The sequence below is a fragment of the Hemicordylus capensis genome, chromosome 5 (assembly GCF_027244095.1).
Source record: "Hemicordylus capensis ecotype Gifberg chromosome 5, rHemCap1.1.pri, whole genome shotgun sequence".
NCBI lineage: Eukaryota > Metazoa > Chordata > Lepidosauria > Squamata > Cordylidae > Hemicordylus > Hemicordylus capensis.
In genome coordinates this window covers 39,302,097-39,318,026 of record NC_069661.1, presented here as the reverse complement: position 1 = coordinate 39,318,026, position 15,930 = coordinate 39,302,097, and the positions used below count along the sequence as shown (strand labels likewise).

The window sequence follows — 15,930 nt, the reverse complement described above, 5'->3', positions numbered from 1 at the left end:
GGGGCCTGGAACAACTTCCTTAGACAAATTCATGGAGGACAGATCTATCAATGGCTACCAGTCTGGTGGCTATAGGCCACCTCTATCCTCAGACACAAGATGCCTCTAAATACCAGTTTCAGGAGAGCAACAGCAACAGAGAGGGCATGCCCTCAGCTCTTGCCTGTGGGCTTCTAAGAGGCATCTGCTAGGCCACTGTGTGAAAAAGGATGCTGGACTAGATAGGCCTTCGGCTTAATCCAGTAGGGTTTTCTTATGTAAATTAGTAATTGGGGTCAGTAACCCCTGGCTCAGACTATGCTTTGGAGATGGCCATATTGCAGGGGCAGCTCCCCCATGAAGTGAGGTGAAGATGCCTTAGTCAGCAAGTGTGCCATGGGGTGGTGAGTGTGAACATCCTAACCCACCTCCTGCCTTACCACTCACCTGCTTGCGGCCTCTGCCCTGTCCCAACTCTTCTGCCTCCACCCCTTTCCCCCTGTTGTACCCATTCCCTCATTGACCCCATCCCCTCTTCCTTCACCAGCCCAAGCACCGCCAGCTGTTCTTCCCCTCATGTTGGCCTCAGCTGCTGGGAGTGCCAGCTGGTCTCTCTCTTGTTGCATGAATAACCGTCTCTCCCTCTCCTGTCTCTTCCTTCCCTCTTTCAGGGACAAAGTGGACAAGTTTGATGTTTGGAGGGAAAAGACACCAGGCAAGAGAGGGGGGAGGGAGAGTTAAGAACATAAGAACAGCCCTGCTGGATCAGGCACAAGGCCCATCTAGTCCAGCATCCTCTTTCACACAGTGGCCCACCAGATGGGCAAGAGCTGAGAGGACGCTTTCAATCCTGCTGTTGCTGCCCTGCAACTGGTATTGAGAGGTATCATGCCCCTGAGGCTGGAGATGGCCCACAGCCACCAGATTAGTAGCCACTGATAGACCTGTCTACCATGAATCTGTCTAAGCCCCCTTTAAAGCCATCCTAGCTGGTGGCCATCACCACATCCCATGGCAAAGAATTCCATAGATTAATTGTGCACTGCGTGAAAAAGTACTTCCTCTTGTCAGTCCTAAATTTCCCAACCTTCATTTTCATGGGGTGACTCCTGGTTCTAGTGTTGTGAGAGAGGGAGAAAAATTTCTAACTGCCCACTTTCTCCACTCCATGTATAATTGTATACACCTCGATCATGTCTCCCCTTAGTCACCTCTGTTCCAAGGTAAAGAGCCCCAGATGCTGTAGCCTAGCCTCATAAGGAAGGTGCTCCAGGCCCTTGATCATCTTGGTTGCCATCAGGGGCATACTGTTCATTAGGCAAGGGGAGACAGTCGTCTTCCGTCCCAGCTGCCTCAAAGGGCCCCCCAGAAGGCCAGTCTCCCATGGCGCATGGCAGGGTAGGGCATGCACACCCCGCAGCACCTGCCTGATTTGCAGCCAGCTTGGGGGCCGCACAATGGTTGGTGGCTTTGGTGTGATGAGGACACAGTGGGAGGGGGCTTTCCCTGCCTTCAAAAAGCAAGAATTGACCAGCTGTGCCTGCTCACCCTGTCGCTTCTGGTCCTGGTGGGGGTCGGGTGGGATGGGTCAGCAGCTGCCTGCCTGGAGTTGCCTGCCTGCCTGCCTCGTGTGCGCTGTGAGCAACAGGAGTAGCAGGTAGGCTGAAGTGCAGGAAGCTAGGCAGCAGCGACATCGGTGGTGCCAGTGGGGGGCATTGCAAAAAAAAAAAAGAACTTGAAGGGGAAAGAGGAGACAATGAGAAGTGGTGAGAAGAAGCTCCAAACCAGTAGCAAGCCTCGGCAGCTTTGAGGAGCAAGAAAAACACTTCCTCACGCCCACCCGCTTCTCCGGCGGTTACGGCCGCCTTTCGCTCCCAAGCCCTCCTTGGGGCTCGCTTCCCGCCGCCCGCCCACCTTCCTCGCCTGCAGCTAAGGCTGCCTTTAGCTCCCGAGCCCTCCACAGGTCTTGCTTTCCCTCTTGCAGACTACTTCTCTCTCTCCTGATCTCCAAGCACCTTGGCTTCTGCTCAGAATGCACCCTCATTTCCAGGAAGCTTCTGCTCTCCACCACGACCCCAAGATCAATCTCCTGGTCAGTCACCGACAGCTCAGATCCCATCAGCGTATATGTGAAGTTGGTGTTTTTTGCCCCGATGTGCATCACTTTTCACTTGCTTACATTGAACCACATTTGCCATTTTGTCACCCACTCTCCCAGTTTGGACAAATCTTTTTGGAGCTCCTCAAAAAGGTCTCTCCAAACTGGGTGAGTGAGTTCATGCTGGTTTCTTCTCTTCATCACTTTGTTGTTAACATAGCAGTGCTGCTTCCTGTTTTCAATTCCCTGTTGCAAGAATGGAAAAGAAAGCTTCGGAAATTGCACCTGAATATATACACTGGAAATCCCAGCAACTGACTTCCAGACACTTGTACTGTTGTACCTGTGTACAGCAGGATGAAGGGGGAAGAAGTCCTACCACCTCTCCCCCCACCACATCATAAACCTGCATGCCCTGCCACTCACACTTACAGTGGGGTTTGTCTGAAGAGGGAAGAGCCCCACTCATGATGGTGGGTGCTTCCCTGATTGCAAGACTGGATCGATCCACCCTTGCAGTCATGGGAGCATCTGTCATCATGTTAAGGAAACTGGATCCCAGATCTGATGGCACCTCCCCACCTCTTTTGGTTAACCAAGCCTTGTGGTCTGAATTTAGGTGTGCTAGGTTACCCCAACTTTACAATCACAAGTAGGGCTCTGCCCTCTTCAGACAAGCCCTACTGTAAGTATGAGTGGCATGCAGTGGCATGCAGGTGAGCGGGATGCAGGTGAGTGACACAGTGGAGTGGGACTTCCTTTCCCTTCACCCCGCTGAACATGGCTAGAGAGAGGCATTTAAATAATGTCTGAAGCTGCCACATGTGTAGCAATAAGGATGGATATTGTCCATGGTTTTTTGAGTAAGAATTTGGGTGTTATGAGCATCCAGTTTCCTATTTATTTTATACATCATGTCTTAGAACCATAAGTTATAATTTGAAGCCTCACTATAGTTTCTTGCGAAGAAATTAATACACCTTTACAATTTTGTATATGGCTTTCTGTTGCTCTCATGCGTATCTAAAGTAGTATCATGACAGCTGGTAGAATTACAATGATGTGGTGCTGTTGTCAGGGTGGATCAGCATGAAGCCCTGGGTTTGTTGTCCATGGTGCAGCACTCTCCCACCCCCAAGCCTGTGTATGGGAGTGAAACATTTTCTGTGGCTAACACAGTCAAGCAGGTGGGTGGCCAAATGCTGTGCTAGCAGAAGTGTCCAAGTGACCTTCAACAGTAGCTCCATGCTCAGCATATTGCAGCTCTGAGCTCTACTGGAGGTCACAAACATGGATCACTCTGTTGCATCGACATCCAAGAGAAACACTTGTAAATGCCTGGGCAGATGCAGATGGAAAATGTGCTTCTCATGTAGCCTTCTTAAGTCCATGGCAGGGGGGGAAACTGGGCACATCAGACACTGACATTGCTTGTTTTGCAGCATCAGCTGCTTTTCTATTTCGATTTATTAAATTATTAAATTCTATTTATTAAATTTATATCCCGCCCAAACATATGTTTCTGGGTGGCTAACAATTAAAATGTTACAATTTAAAATGTAACAATTAAAATGCTTTTGATAAGAATGGTTAAACTTACAGCACAAAGTAAGCAACCTCCTGCTCAAATTTAGCCATGGAGAATTGCTGGACATTGACAATCTTTTTATCCTGATGGATAAGCTTTGAGATCTTCTAATATCTGCAGGGAGGGAGAGAGAGAGAGAGATTTTCTGTCACCAAGATGGTGTCATGTAAGTAGGTCCATTCCTGCTTCCTGCCTAAGGCCACCACCAAGGTCCCTGTTTGACAGCTGCTGATCCTAACCCAACCTCTGAGAATTTGCTTTAAGAAAATTAGTAATGGAACATAGGCAACAAGTGAGGACCCTAAAGAAATCATGGTTAGAGGAAAGAGACACAGTCAAGTATTTCTGAATTGTTCCACTCGGGAAGCCACCTCCATGGAGGAACTTCTCAGCAGAACCATGGGCAGAGGGGAGAACAGAACCTCCAATACCAGGCCTTGGGGCAACAGGGACCTGAAAGGAGAAGAGCCATCCCACCTGCTGCACCTGCCCACCACTGCTCTTCCTCCTCGCTGTCACTATAAGGAGACCTGTAAAGTGCTGGCCTCGAGTGATTTCATGGAGACTCTCCAAGCTAGCACTCTACTGGCCTCAGTACACTTTCTTATGTCATTTTGTGGAAATTATTTCCTTGAAGTCATCACTTTACTGACCTGAATACATTTCTGCTCCAGAGCTCCTTTTCAAAAGAAGAGCAGGAGGTCAGAGGAGAGGAAGAGGCCACTGTTTGAGAAGGTAAGCCCCTGCCAGGAAAGGGAAGGGAAGGAAGGGAAGGCAAGCAGGCAAGCAGGGAGATGGAAATAGCTGCTCAAGAGCATTTTCTGTACATTGCAGCTTGGAAAAGAGATTTGGAGCAGGACACTGGGAAGGGCAGCAGCCCACCACACAGTTGCCAATACATTATGGAGGAGGGGAATCCACATATAATGGAATGACCCTAAGCTATTCTGTTGACATCCCTGCCTCAAAGGGCTATTGTAAGATGCTTCACTCCTGAAATTGTGCTTCCTTGCTCCCTTCCACATTCTTTAGGTCCCAGCACTTCCCTCAAAATAAAAAGCCAATCCTGGAGGTTGGGGGACATTCAGGAGCAGGAGGATACAAGTGGGGAATGCTGGGGAAAATGATACAAGTGGGGGATGCTAGAGGGGATGCTGGGAAAAAGAGTGTCTCCTGCATGAGTGGAAATGCCATTCTACTCGTACAAACCCTCGATGGAATCTAACTCTCTGAATTCAGTGGATCAGTGGATGGGACAGAGATAAGATAAACAAGGAAAATGCCCAACATACAGAAAGAGACTTCCTCCTAGTTAGTGTTTCCTGCACCATCTGAAGCGTAGTATTTCACTGTGTATGGTTAATCTATATCCTAACTGAGAGCTGGTCAGCTACTTCTCACAATCGGCACTTAGGTAGGAGAAGCCTCCTACCCAAGTTCAGGAGCTGCACATGCTCCCATTTTCTGATTCGGTGTGAGTGGAAAAAGAGATCGGAGGTAGGGAGCTTCATGGTTTGCCAAGCTCCAGCCAAGTAGGATGAGCAACCCCTACCCAGATTCTCTCCACAGTTTGGAACGAAGTAGGAGGAACAACCCTTCTACGCAGATGGGTCTTACTAAGTGATCAAACTCCCTGCCTCCTACCTTGTTTTTAACTCACACACAATACAGAAGTGGAAGTGAGCACAGTTTCCAGACTTGGGTAGGAAGCTTCTCCCCAAGTGTTGATCATGAGAATGAGCATGGTGTGGAGTGTTGTGGTGAGGACTGAGCTTCAAATCTCATCTCTGCCTTAAACTCACTGGCCAAAAGGATGTGGATCCTAATGGCAATGGTGGAACATGCAGTGGTACCTCTGAAAAGAACAGGTGGTTGTGCTAGCAGTGTTACCATATTTATCCCCATTGTAATGGATGGGGAAATGTGTGGTAATGCTCTTAGCGTAGCTCCTATTTCTCTACAGTATTGCTGATGTTTCTGGGTCTGCAACAGTAGCACAAGTCCCACCGTTGCCATCAGGGTGGTGCAGTATGTCGGCCACTAAGTGGCTTGAGACAAGCCTTTGTCTTCACCTCAATTCCTCCACTTGCAGTATGGGTTTAATAATACTGAACTACATTACAGGGGTTTGTTGTTTGGATCACAAAACAATGTGTATATGTGAAGCTCTTTCAGCACAAGAAAATATTGTATAAATGATTATTAATAATAATAATTAATAATTAATACTTATAAACAGTAGTCTTCACTCTATGGGACTTCTCACGGTTCTCATTCCATTGGATTTTTTCACAATTTGCCAATCTGAATAGACTGGCAAATTGTGAGAAACCACCAATAAGAGCAAGAATGGATTAGTTAACTGTATAAAAGAGCCAAGTTGGTGGTGACCCTGCATGTCTCATCAAACGTTATAAAGAAAGACACAGAACATGTTATTTTCAGCTTCAGCTTGAGGCGATGAGTTCAGATGCTAAACAGCTTGTTCCAATGTGCCTTTCCTTGCAATGTAACCCCAAGAGGAAAATGTTGCAACACACTTGGCAAAGCTATATGTGACATTCTGCTGGCAGAAGTCAATAGCATATATGTTATATCATGATTGAAAGGACTGGGAGGACTTCGGCTACTATCTGTATTAAGATCAGGATGCCATTACTGGATGAGGCTCCAGGTAGGAAAATAATATGAAACCTAGGTCAGGGCTGATGCATCTTTATACGGGTGTAGCTTGGATAGTGGAAAATTCCACTAAAAAATCTTATTCTCTCACATGCCAAGACAAATAGAGCAGTGTATGCTATACATGAGCTCTCCAGGGTTATAATTATCTATTAGAGATAAACCCCGTGTGTAATCATTTGCCTCAATGTACATCCTTCAGTTCTTTGATGTCCCCTTAGTATCAGAACTCCTTAAAACCTGGAGTATGCTTATCTCTGAGCTGTTTCAACCTTTACATTGTAATAGTGGCTGACATACTAGACAACATCACAGGTGTGTTGCAACATAATGTTCACACAGTTGTGCAAGAACACTCTTGTGCAAATGCAAAAATTCCACAAACATAGTTGTGTGACAGTTTGCTTGGCCATTATTTAGCCATACTGTTGTGTAACTGCGTTTGTGCAATATTTTCACTTGTACAAGTGCACTCTGGTGAAACTGAACTAGTGCTACATTTCCACATGCATGTAATGTTGTGCAGTATGTCAGCCAGTGTTTCCCATTGTTACAACTGCCTTATCAGCAATGTGTGATGGTTGTGACAAATCCATTCCTGGATCCAGGCCAGTATTGGCCCTGGGTCATAAACTGGGTCATAATTACTGGATTAAGCCCAAGGCCTATCCAGTCCAGTATCCTGCTACACACAGTGTAATGTTCTTCCTTCTGTAGGTCCTAAATTTCCTGACCTTCAGTTTCATGGTATGACCCCAATTCTGGTGTTGTGTGTGAGAGAAAAAAGCTCTCTCTGTCCACTCGCCCTACACCATGCATAATTTTATACACGTTTATTATGTCTCCCCATAGTCGCCTCTTTTCCAAACAATAAAGACCCAAATGCTGTGGCCTTGCATAATAAGGAAGGTGCTCCAGGCCCTGATCATATTGTTTGCACTCTTCTGCACCTTTTCTAGTTCTACAATGTCCTCCTTAAGATATGGTGACCAGCACTGAACACAGTATTCCAAATGTGGCCGCACCATAGATTTGTATAAGGGCATTGTAATACTAGCATTTTTATTTTCAATCCCCTTCCTAATGATCCCTAGCATGGAATTGGCCTTTTTCACAGCTGCCACACACTAAGACGACACTTTCAACAAGCTGTCCACCACAACCCCAAGATCTCTCTCCTGGTCAGTCATTGATAGCTCCGATCCCATCAGTGTATATGTGAAGTTGGGATTTTTTGCCCCAATATGCATCACTTTACACTTGCTTACAATGAACTGCATTTACCATTTTGTGGCCCACTCACCCAGTTTGATTTGTCCTTTTGGAGCTCCTTGCAATCTCTTTTGCATTTCACTACCCTAAATCGTTTAGTGTTAGCTGCAAATTTTGTCACTTGGCTGCTTACCACAAATTCTATATCATTTATGAACAGGTTAAAGAGCACTGGTCCCAATACAGATCCTTGGGGGACCCCATTTCTTACTTTCCTCCATTGTGAAAACTTTGCATTTATTCCTACCTTCTGTTTCCTGTCCTTCAGCTAGTTACCAATTGACAATTGAACCTGACCCCTTATCCCATGAATGCGAAGTTTACTCAAGAGCCTTTGGTGGGGAACTTTGTCAAAAGGTTTTTGGAAGTCCAAGTATACTATGTCAACCTTTATCCACATGCCTGCTGACACTCTCAAAGAACTCCAGAAGGTTAGCAAGGCAGGACTTGTCCTTGCAGAAGCCATACTGGTTCTCCTTCAGCAAGTCCTGTTCTTCTGTACGTATAACAATTTTGTCCTTAAGTATGCTTTTCATTAATGTACCTGGTACTGTAGTTTCCCAGATCCTCTTGGATCCCTTTTGGAAAACTGGAGTTACATTAACTACTTTCCAGTCTTCTGGTACAGAGCCTGACTGTAGGGACAAGTTACATATTTTTGCTAGGAGATCAACATTTTCACATTTGAGTTCCTTCAGAACTCTTGGGTGGATGCCCTCGGGCTCTGGTGATTTGCTAATTTTTAGTTTTTCAAGACAGTTTATAACATCCTCTCTTGTCACCTCAAATTGGCCAGGTTCTTCAGCCTCTAAGCCTGAGAAGCTCAGTTCTGGAGCAGGTATATGGTCAGCATCTTTCGCCGTGAGGACAGATGCAAAGAACTCATTCTGCAATCTCCTTATCCTCCTTAATAATCCCTTTCACTTCCTCATCATCTAAGGGTTATTTACAGAACTGTTCTGGAGCTCTGGCAGAATGCCCCAAGACTACCTTTGGGCTTGTGTGGGGAATTAGCGAGACTATGGTGAGCAGTCTTACAGGATAAATTTATACAAAGTTTTGGTTTGGAAAATGAGGAGGATATGGAAATGTGGTACAGTCAGTTTTATTTAGGGAATGAGGCATACAGGAAGAGAAAAACGATTAAACAGGCAAGGTGGAGATAAAGTATTAACGAACAGTACTGACTTGGAATTTCACAAAGATGTGTTCTAGCTTAAGGTTTGAATTATTAGAGAATCACCTTAGTGCTGCCTAGAGCACTAGGGAAATGAAAATGAAGTTTTAGACTTAAAGAGAAAAGAGAAGGGGGCGAGGAGATTTAGGAAGATAGCCATTAGTATTACCCATCCAAGATCTGGTGGTGTGTCAGTCACACTTGCAGGCAGCATACGTTGGTGGATCCCCTTGTAGGGACAAGGCAGGGAAAAGAAGAGGCAGCCATGACACTCACGAGCCAGGAAACCAATATAGCATCTGGTTCCAAGAAAAGTCCAGAGGTGGTTGGGTCTCTAGGGTCCAATTCTCTAGGGCAGCCAAGCGTGGTATGCAGTTTGGGTCTGGAGACAGGTCCAAACTGGAGGCTGGGATCCAAGCAGGAATCAAGGCCAGAGCAAAAGCTGTAGCTGATGGTATAGCTATAGTTATACCACAGCATTTGTTGGCGTTTGGGCTGGAAATTGGCAAAATCATGCCTTCAGGCCATTCACAGGTCACACCTCCTTGCTGTTGGGGCTGAATCCATGGTTGAAAAAATAATTCATAGTGCTTGATTTGATCACTGGTAAGTGTGACCTTGATGGTGAAATTGTTTGACCAAAGTGAAATTGTTTGACCAAATTGTATGCGCTGAAGTGAATGGGCATGGGAAGATAATGACCTTTTTTAAAAAAATAAATAAATACTGATGACTATTCCTTCTCCTCCATGCCAGGCCATTAGAATGGTAATAGCAGGGTGGAAGTGCTCAGCCATATCTGAGTTCCTGTGAAGATGATTAGTGAAACTAATCCTTTATGTTTATGGTCATGCGAGAGCCAGTGTGGTGTAGTGGTTAGAGTGCTGGACTAGGACTGGGGAGACCTGAGTTCAAATCCCCATTCAGCCGCAATACTTGCTGGGTAACTCTGGGCCGGTCACTTCTCTCTCAGCCTAACCTACTTCACAGGGTTGTTGTGAGGAGAAACTTTGGGCTCCTTGGAGGAAGAGCAGGATATAAAATTAAATTAAGTAAGTAAGTAAGTAAATAAATAAATAAATAAGGGAGGTTTACTATTCCCCTGAGAAATAGTCTCTCTGTTTAACGGCATCTGCTCAGCCAGCTTCTTTCTCTGAACAGAGAGGGGCTATAGGGTTATACCTTGCATTGGCTTGATATATGGACCTTGGGTAATAGTTGCCCCATGTTTGCTTGGGCTAATCAACCAACTTAAGAGTTTTGCAAATATGGGCATGTACAGAGTTCACAGTCCCGTGAGCTCATAGCCAAGTTGGAGACTGCAAGCCTGCAGTTCCAATCCATATAGTGGTTAGTTTGTAGCCCCCAAACAGACTATTCTAGCAACAGCGTCCAACCAGCTCCCTAGCAGGTGTTCTGCTTCTGATCTATTTAAAGAAATTTTTGTTATTCTCTTTGACACTTCTAGCTATATGCTCCTCAAATGCTCTTTTTGCATCCCTTATTGTCTCCTTGCATTTCTTTTGCAAGAGTTTATGTTCCTTTCCTTTCTCTTTATTTCGGCAGGACTTCTTCCATTTTATAGCTTCCTTGACTCTACTTGTTAGCCACCCTGGCATCCTCCTGAACTTGGTGGTACCTTTCTTCCTCCTTGGTATACATTCCAACTGAGCTCCTATTATTCCATTTTTGAATAAGTTCCATGCTTGCTGGAATGATTTGACTCTCCTGACTTTCCCTTTCAGTTTTCTTTTTACCAGTACCCTCATTTTTGTGAAGTCCCGTCTTCTGAAGTCCAATCTGCGTTGTACTTACTTGGTAATGTTCTACTCACATATAAGCTGAATTGGATCACATTATGGTCACTGTTCCCCAGTGGTTTTACAAATCTGACACCTCACACCATGTACTGGGCACCACTCAGGATTAAATCCAAGGTCCCCTTCTCTCTGGTTGGTTCTGCAACCATCTGTTCCAAGGCACAGTCATTTAGCATGTCTAGAAATCTGGCCTCTCTGTCAAAACCTGCACATAAATTTGCCCAGTCTATGTAAGGGTAAATGAAATCACCCATTATTACAGCTCTCTCTCTCTTTGATGCCTCTTTGATTTGCTTCTCCAACTCCAGGTCATTCTCAGTATTTTTATCCAGAGGGTGATAGCACCTCCCTAGTAACACATTTCCTTCCAGTCCTCGTATTGTCACCCATAATGTTTCTGTGGAAGACTCTGGTCCTCCTAGGTTTTCTAGCTTGTTGGATTCTATCCCTTCTTTAACATACAGTGCTATTCCACCTCCATTTCTCTCCTCCCTGTCCTTTGTGTAGAGTTTGTATCCAGGAATAACAGTGTCCCATTGGTTCTCACCATTCTACCAGGTTTCCTTTATGCACACTATATCTGTTTTCGTTAGCAACCGAGCCCATCCAAGCCCAACCAACCAGGTCACCCATCTTGGCTCGGAGTCTTACCTGGTGCTGGTGTGTGCAATTTCCCTTACCATTATTTGAACTTTTTGACCAGCTACCATGTGCTTCCATCTGTTCTACTCCTGCTTCTATTCCTCCCCTTCTGGTTTATCTGAAACATTTACACCCTTGCACCTTAGGGGAATGTGCCTGCTGAACAAGATACCACCCAGTTCCTGTTGGCAACCCCCCCAGGTGTAATTTTAAAAAGCTACTCTGTGACCTTTTTGATTTTAAGTGCCAGCTGTCTTGTTCCATCTTGATTCAAGTGGAGCTTGTCCTTTTTGTTCAGGTTTCACTTGCTCCAAAATGTATCCCAGTGCCTAACACATCTAAACCCCTCCTCCTGGCACCACCATCTCATCCATGCATTGAGACCCCTCAGCTCCGCCTGTCTGGCTGGCCATGTGTGTAGAACAGGTAGCACTTCAGAGAACTCTACCCTGGGAGCCCTGGACTTCAATATGCTACCTAGCAGCCTAACTGTGGCTACCAGGACCTCCCAACTATATTTCCCAATAATGTTGGTGTTGATGTGCATCATGACAGCTGACTCCTCCCCAGTATTGCCTATTTAGATGCTGCATGTTGTCTGCAACCTTTGCACTAGGCAGTCAAGTCACTGTGCGGTCTACACATGGGTCAAAAACCTTGGTTTTGAGAGAATGAACTTGTTCCCTGAGAGCCAGGAGCTCTTTGCACTGAGTGCACACCCACGACTTCTGACTCTCAGGCTTATGGAACACTCCATACAATACAATGGGAAGCACCTCCTCCCATGCTGGCATTCTACCTTCATAACTTGTTTTATTAGCTATTTGGAATATAGAGAGCTTATTTTCTTGTAAGCTAGGTCTTAGCTGCAGTTGTCAGGTAATTAAAGGTTTTAAGCTCTGCCTTCCCAGAAAATTACTAAAGTGGGGTAGTACTCACCTTCTTCTCATGCTGGGTATCTCCTTTATCATAAAGGGTGAACCACTTTTGCACCTCCCCATACAGTTCCTCGCTAATCTCAATACAAAACTCTTTTGAAATCTGTTAATATACTCCTGTTCACAAAGCTCCAGTTAGCAAAGCTCCCCTGGTCTGAGTCTTGTCTTCTCAAAAGCAGCTTTCAAACTGAGCCTCTTCAGGAATATGGCCCCTCCCACAAGCTGTGTGACTCACCTGCAGCTAATCCCCACCCACTGTTTCTTTAGGCATAACTGAAATGGAAACTGAAACTGCCTTGTCAAAAACAAATCCCTAGCCAACCAGAAATAAAGCCCTAGGAAGTCCCAACAAACTCACCTTGTCCTTTCACCTTTACTTTCTTGTTGATTTATTTATTTATTTGCATGTTTGCTTGCATCATTCTTTAGGAAATAAAACAAAAGTTTGCTGCCTCCCGTGGTCTGAGCCTTTTCTTCTCAAGAACTGCTTCCCAAATGAGCCTGTCATAGGCTAGTCAACTCCTGGACGTAGACTGAACTAAAAGGGCAAAGGAAGTTCTAGAAGGAAAGTCTTCAGTCTTTTGCTATACACAGAGAAAGAACCTGATATTAAACTTTGCATGTGTTGAGCATTCTGTTGTCTTAGTGTTCTCCTATTCAGTCCTAATATAAATTGCTTCTAATAATTCTATGAATTTACCTCTGTTCCTCTGGAAGAAATCGGTAAAATGTTTAGAAATATATATTTATAATTGAGACAGCAGTGCTACTCAGCTTTTAAAGCAATCACATACAGTTAGAAGTGGATCCCTAAACACATAGGTTGATATGATGTACAGCATTACGAAACTGTAACATTACGCCCCAGCCGCTGCTGCGCGGGATGCCAGGCAGGGCACAGCTGCTCCTGGAGGCTTGCAGGTGCCAGTGGTATTGCCCATAATGACTTTTTAAAGGTACCTCTTACCCCCCACCCCAACACCACCCACACTGGCTACTTCTGGCTCAGTGGTAGGGTGCACGATTTGGATGCAGAAGGTCCTGACCCTGCTATCAATCCCTGCTATCTTCAGTTTAAAATTATCTCAGTAACAAGTGATGGGAAAGACTTCATCAGTATAAAGCCTACAATAGAAAGCCACTGTGAGAGCCAGTCAGAGAAGGGAGGGAGTACTCAGTGCTAATTTTCTGAAGCCTGTCAGTCAGACTGAGGGGAGGGGTACACTGAGCTTCAGCACATAGTCAGCCAATCAGGAGCAGAGGAGGAGGGGCTTCACCTCCCTCCCTCCCTTTCTGCAGCAGATTATTATTATTATTATTTATTTACACAGTCAGACAGGTGTTATTGACTGGTTTGTTTTATCCAGACATTGAGTCCTTCCCAAGGACCGCTCTGGGCTCCTTGGAGGAAGAGCGGGATATAAATGTAAAATAATAATAATAATAATAATAATAATAATAATAATAATAATAATTATTATTAATAATAAGGACCTGGGATGGCTGAATTTTATTCTCAATGTTGTTGCTGTTGTTATAGATATCGTCACAGAATATAGGCTGTTCCCAGTAAAGTTGCTTTTTGTAACTGGCTGATGGTGATTTCTGTGGCCCCTATGGTGTTGAGGTGCTCTTCAAGGTCTTTTTTGGAACTGCACCCAGGGCGCCAATTACCACTGGGATTATTTTGGTCTTTTTCTGCCACAGCCTTTCAATTTCAATTTGTAGATCTTTGTATTTGGTGATTTTTAAAATTTCTTTTTCTTCTATTCTGCTATCCCCTGGTATTGCTATGTTGATTATTTTGACTTGTTTTTCTTTCTTCTCGACTACAGTTATATCTGGTGTATTGTGTGGCAGATGTTTGTCTGTTTGTAGTCTCATAATATTTTTACATCTTCATTTTCTTCAACTTTTTCAATTTTATGGTCCCACCAATGTTTGGCTACAGGTAGCTTGTATTTTTTGCAGATGTTCCAGTGTATCATCCCTGCTCCCTTGTCATGCCTTTGTTTGTAGTCAGTCTGTGCGATCTTTTTACAACAGCTAATTAGGTGGTTCACTGTTTCATCTGCTTCTTTACAAAGGCGGCACTTGCTGTTTGTTGTGGATTTTTCGACTTTTGCTCTTATTGCATTTGTTCTTAGTGCCTGTTCTTGTGCAGCCAGTATTAAACCCTCTGTTTCTTTCTTTAAGTTGCCATTCTTAAGCCATTGCCAGGTTTTGGTGATGTCTGATTTTCCACTTATATTGTGCAAATATTGACCATGCAGGGGCTTATTTCTCCATTTTTCTGCTCGGTTCTTGACTTGTTCTTTCTTGTAGGCCTGCTTTCTTTCATCGGTGTTGAATAGTTTTGCGTTATTGACCATTTTAAGTGCATCTTCTTCACTGTCCCTTATATATTCTTCAAGGCCTCTTTTCTTCTCCTCTACTGTTTGATGGACTTGCAGCATTCTGAACCACTGCTAACTGGGCAAAGAGGCACCTTTTACCATGGTGATTCTCTTTATTTAGCAGGGGGAGAGTAACTGGCCCTATTCACCCCCAGCACAGTATTTTCAGTGACTGTTGCTGGTGTGTGTCTTATTTTTAGAATGTGAGCCCTTTGGGGACAGGGAGCCATCTTATTTGTTTGTTATTTCTCTTTGTAAACCGCCCTGAGCCATTTTTGGAAGGGCGGTATAGAAATCGAATTATTATTATTATTATTATTAATTTAATTATTTATTTATTATTTCTCTTCCACCTGAGCTGCGAGGGAGGTATAGCCTATCTACATCACTGAGGGGGAGCAGAGCATGATTGATGGTGGTTGTTGTTGTTGTTTTTGTTATTATTATTTCAATTCAATTTCTATCCAACCTTTCAAAAATGGCTCATGGTGGTTTACACAGAGAAATAATAAATAAATAAGATGGCTCCCTGTCCCCAAAGGGCTCACAGTCTAAAAAGAAACATAAGATAGATACCAGCAACAGTCACTGGAGGTACTGTGCTGCGGGTGGATAGGGCCAGTTACTCTCCCCCTGCTAAATAAAGAGAATCACCACATTAAAAGGTGCTTCATTGCCAAGTTAGCAGGGGTTAACAGTTAGCAGGGTTAAGCGGAGCAATCACTTTCAAGCCAGAGATCCTGAGATGGGGAACAAAGAGCATGGCTGCAGTATGGGGAAGCAGGAAGGCTCTGAGTATCCTCTGGGAGCCCTTCAAGTACCATTAGTACTAGTACACAGGAACATAGGAAGCTGCCTTATACCAAGTCAGACCATTGGTCCATCTAGCGCAGTATTGTCTATACAGATGGGCAGCGACTACTCCAAGGTTGCAGGCAGGAATCTCTCTCAGCCCTATCTTGAAGATGCCAGGTGGGGGGAGGAATCTGGGGCCAAGGCACCTGCAAGCATGCAAGTGCTCTTCCCAGAGTGGCCCCATACCCTGAGGGGAATATCTTACAGTATCTCCTTTTCAAATGCAAACCAGTGTGAACCCTGCTTAGCAAAGGGGGCAATTCATGTTTGCTACCACAAGACCAAGCCACCTAATGGTGCAGTGGGAAATGATTTGCCTTGCAAGCCAGAGGTTGCCAGTTCAAATCCCCACTGGAATGTTTCCCAGACTATGGGAAACACCTATATAGGGCAGCAGTGATAGAGGAAGATGCTGAAAGGCATCATCTCATACTGTGCAGGAGATGGCAATGGTAAACCCCTTCTGTATTCTACCAAAGAAAA

The 15,930-nt window shown here is 44.7% G+C and overlaps 1 long non-coding RNA gene across 1 annotated transcript in view; it reads left to right on the top strand.

Moving 5' to 3' along the window:
• Positions 1-4,404, top strand: part of LOC128327859 (uncharacterized) — a 36,976-nt gene extending 32,572 nt beyond the window's left edge. The window contains exon 3 of the long non-coding RNA XR_008308839.1: positions 4,340-4,404. This is a non-coding gene — a long non-coding RNA (uncharacterized LOC128327859). The remainder of the gene's footprint in view (positions 1-4,339) is intronic.
• Positions 4,405-15,930: the final 11,526 nt, after the last annotated feature.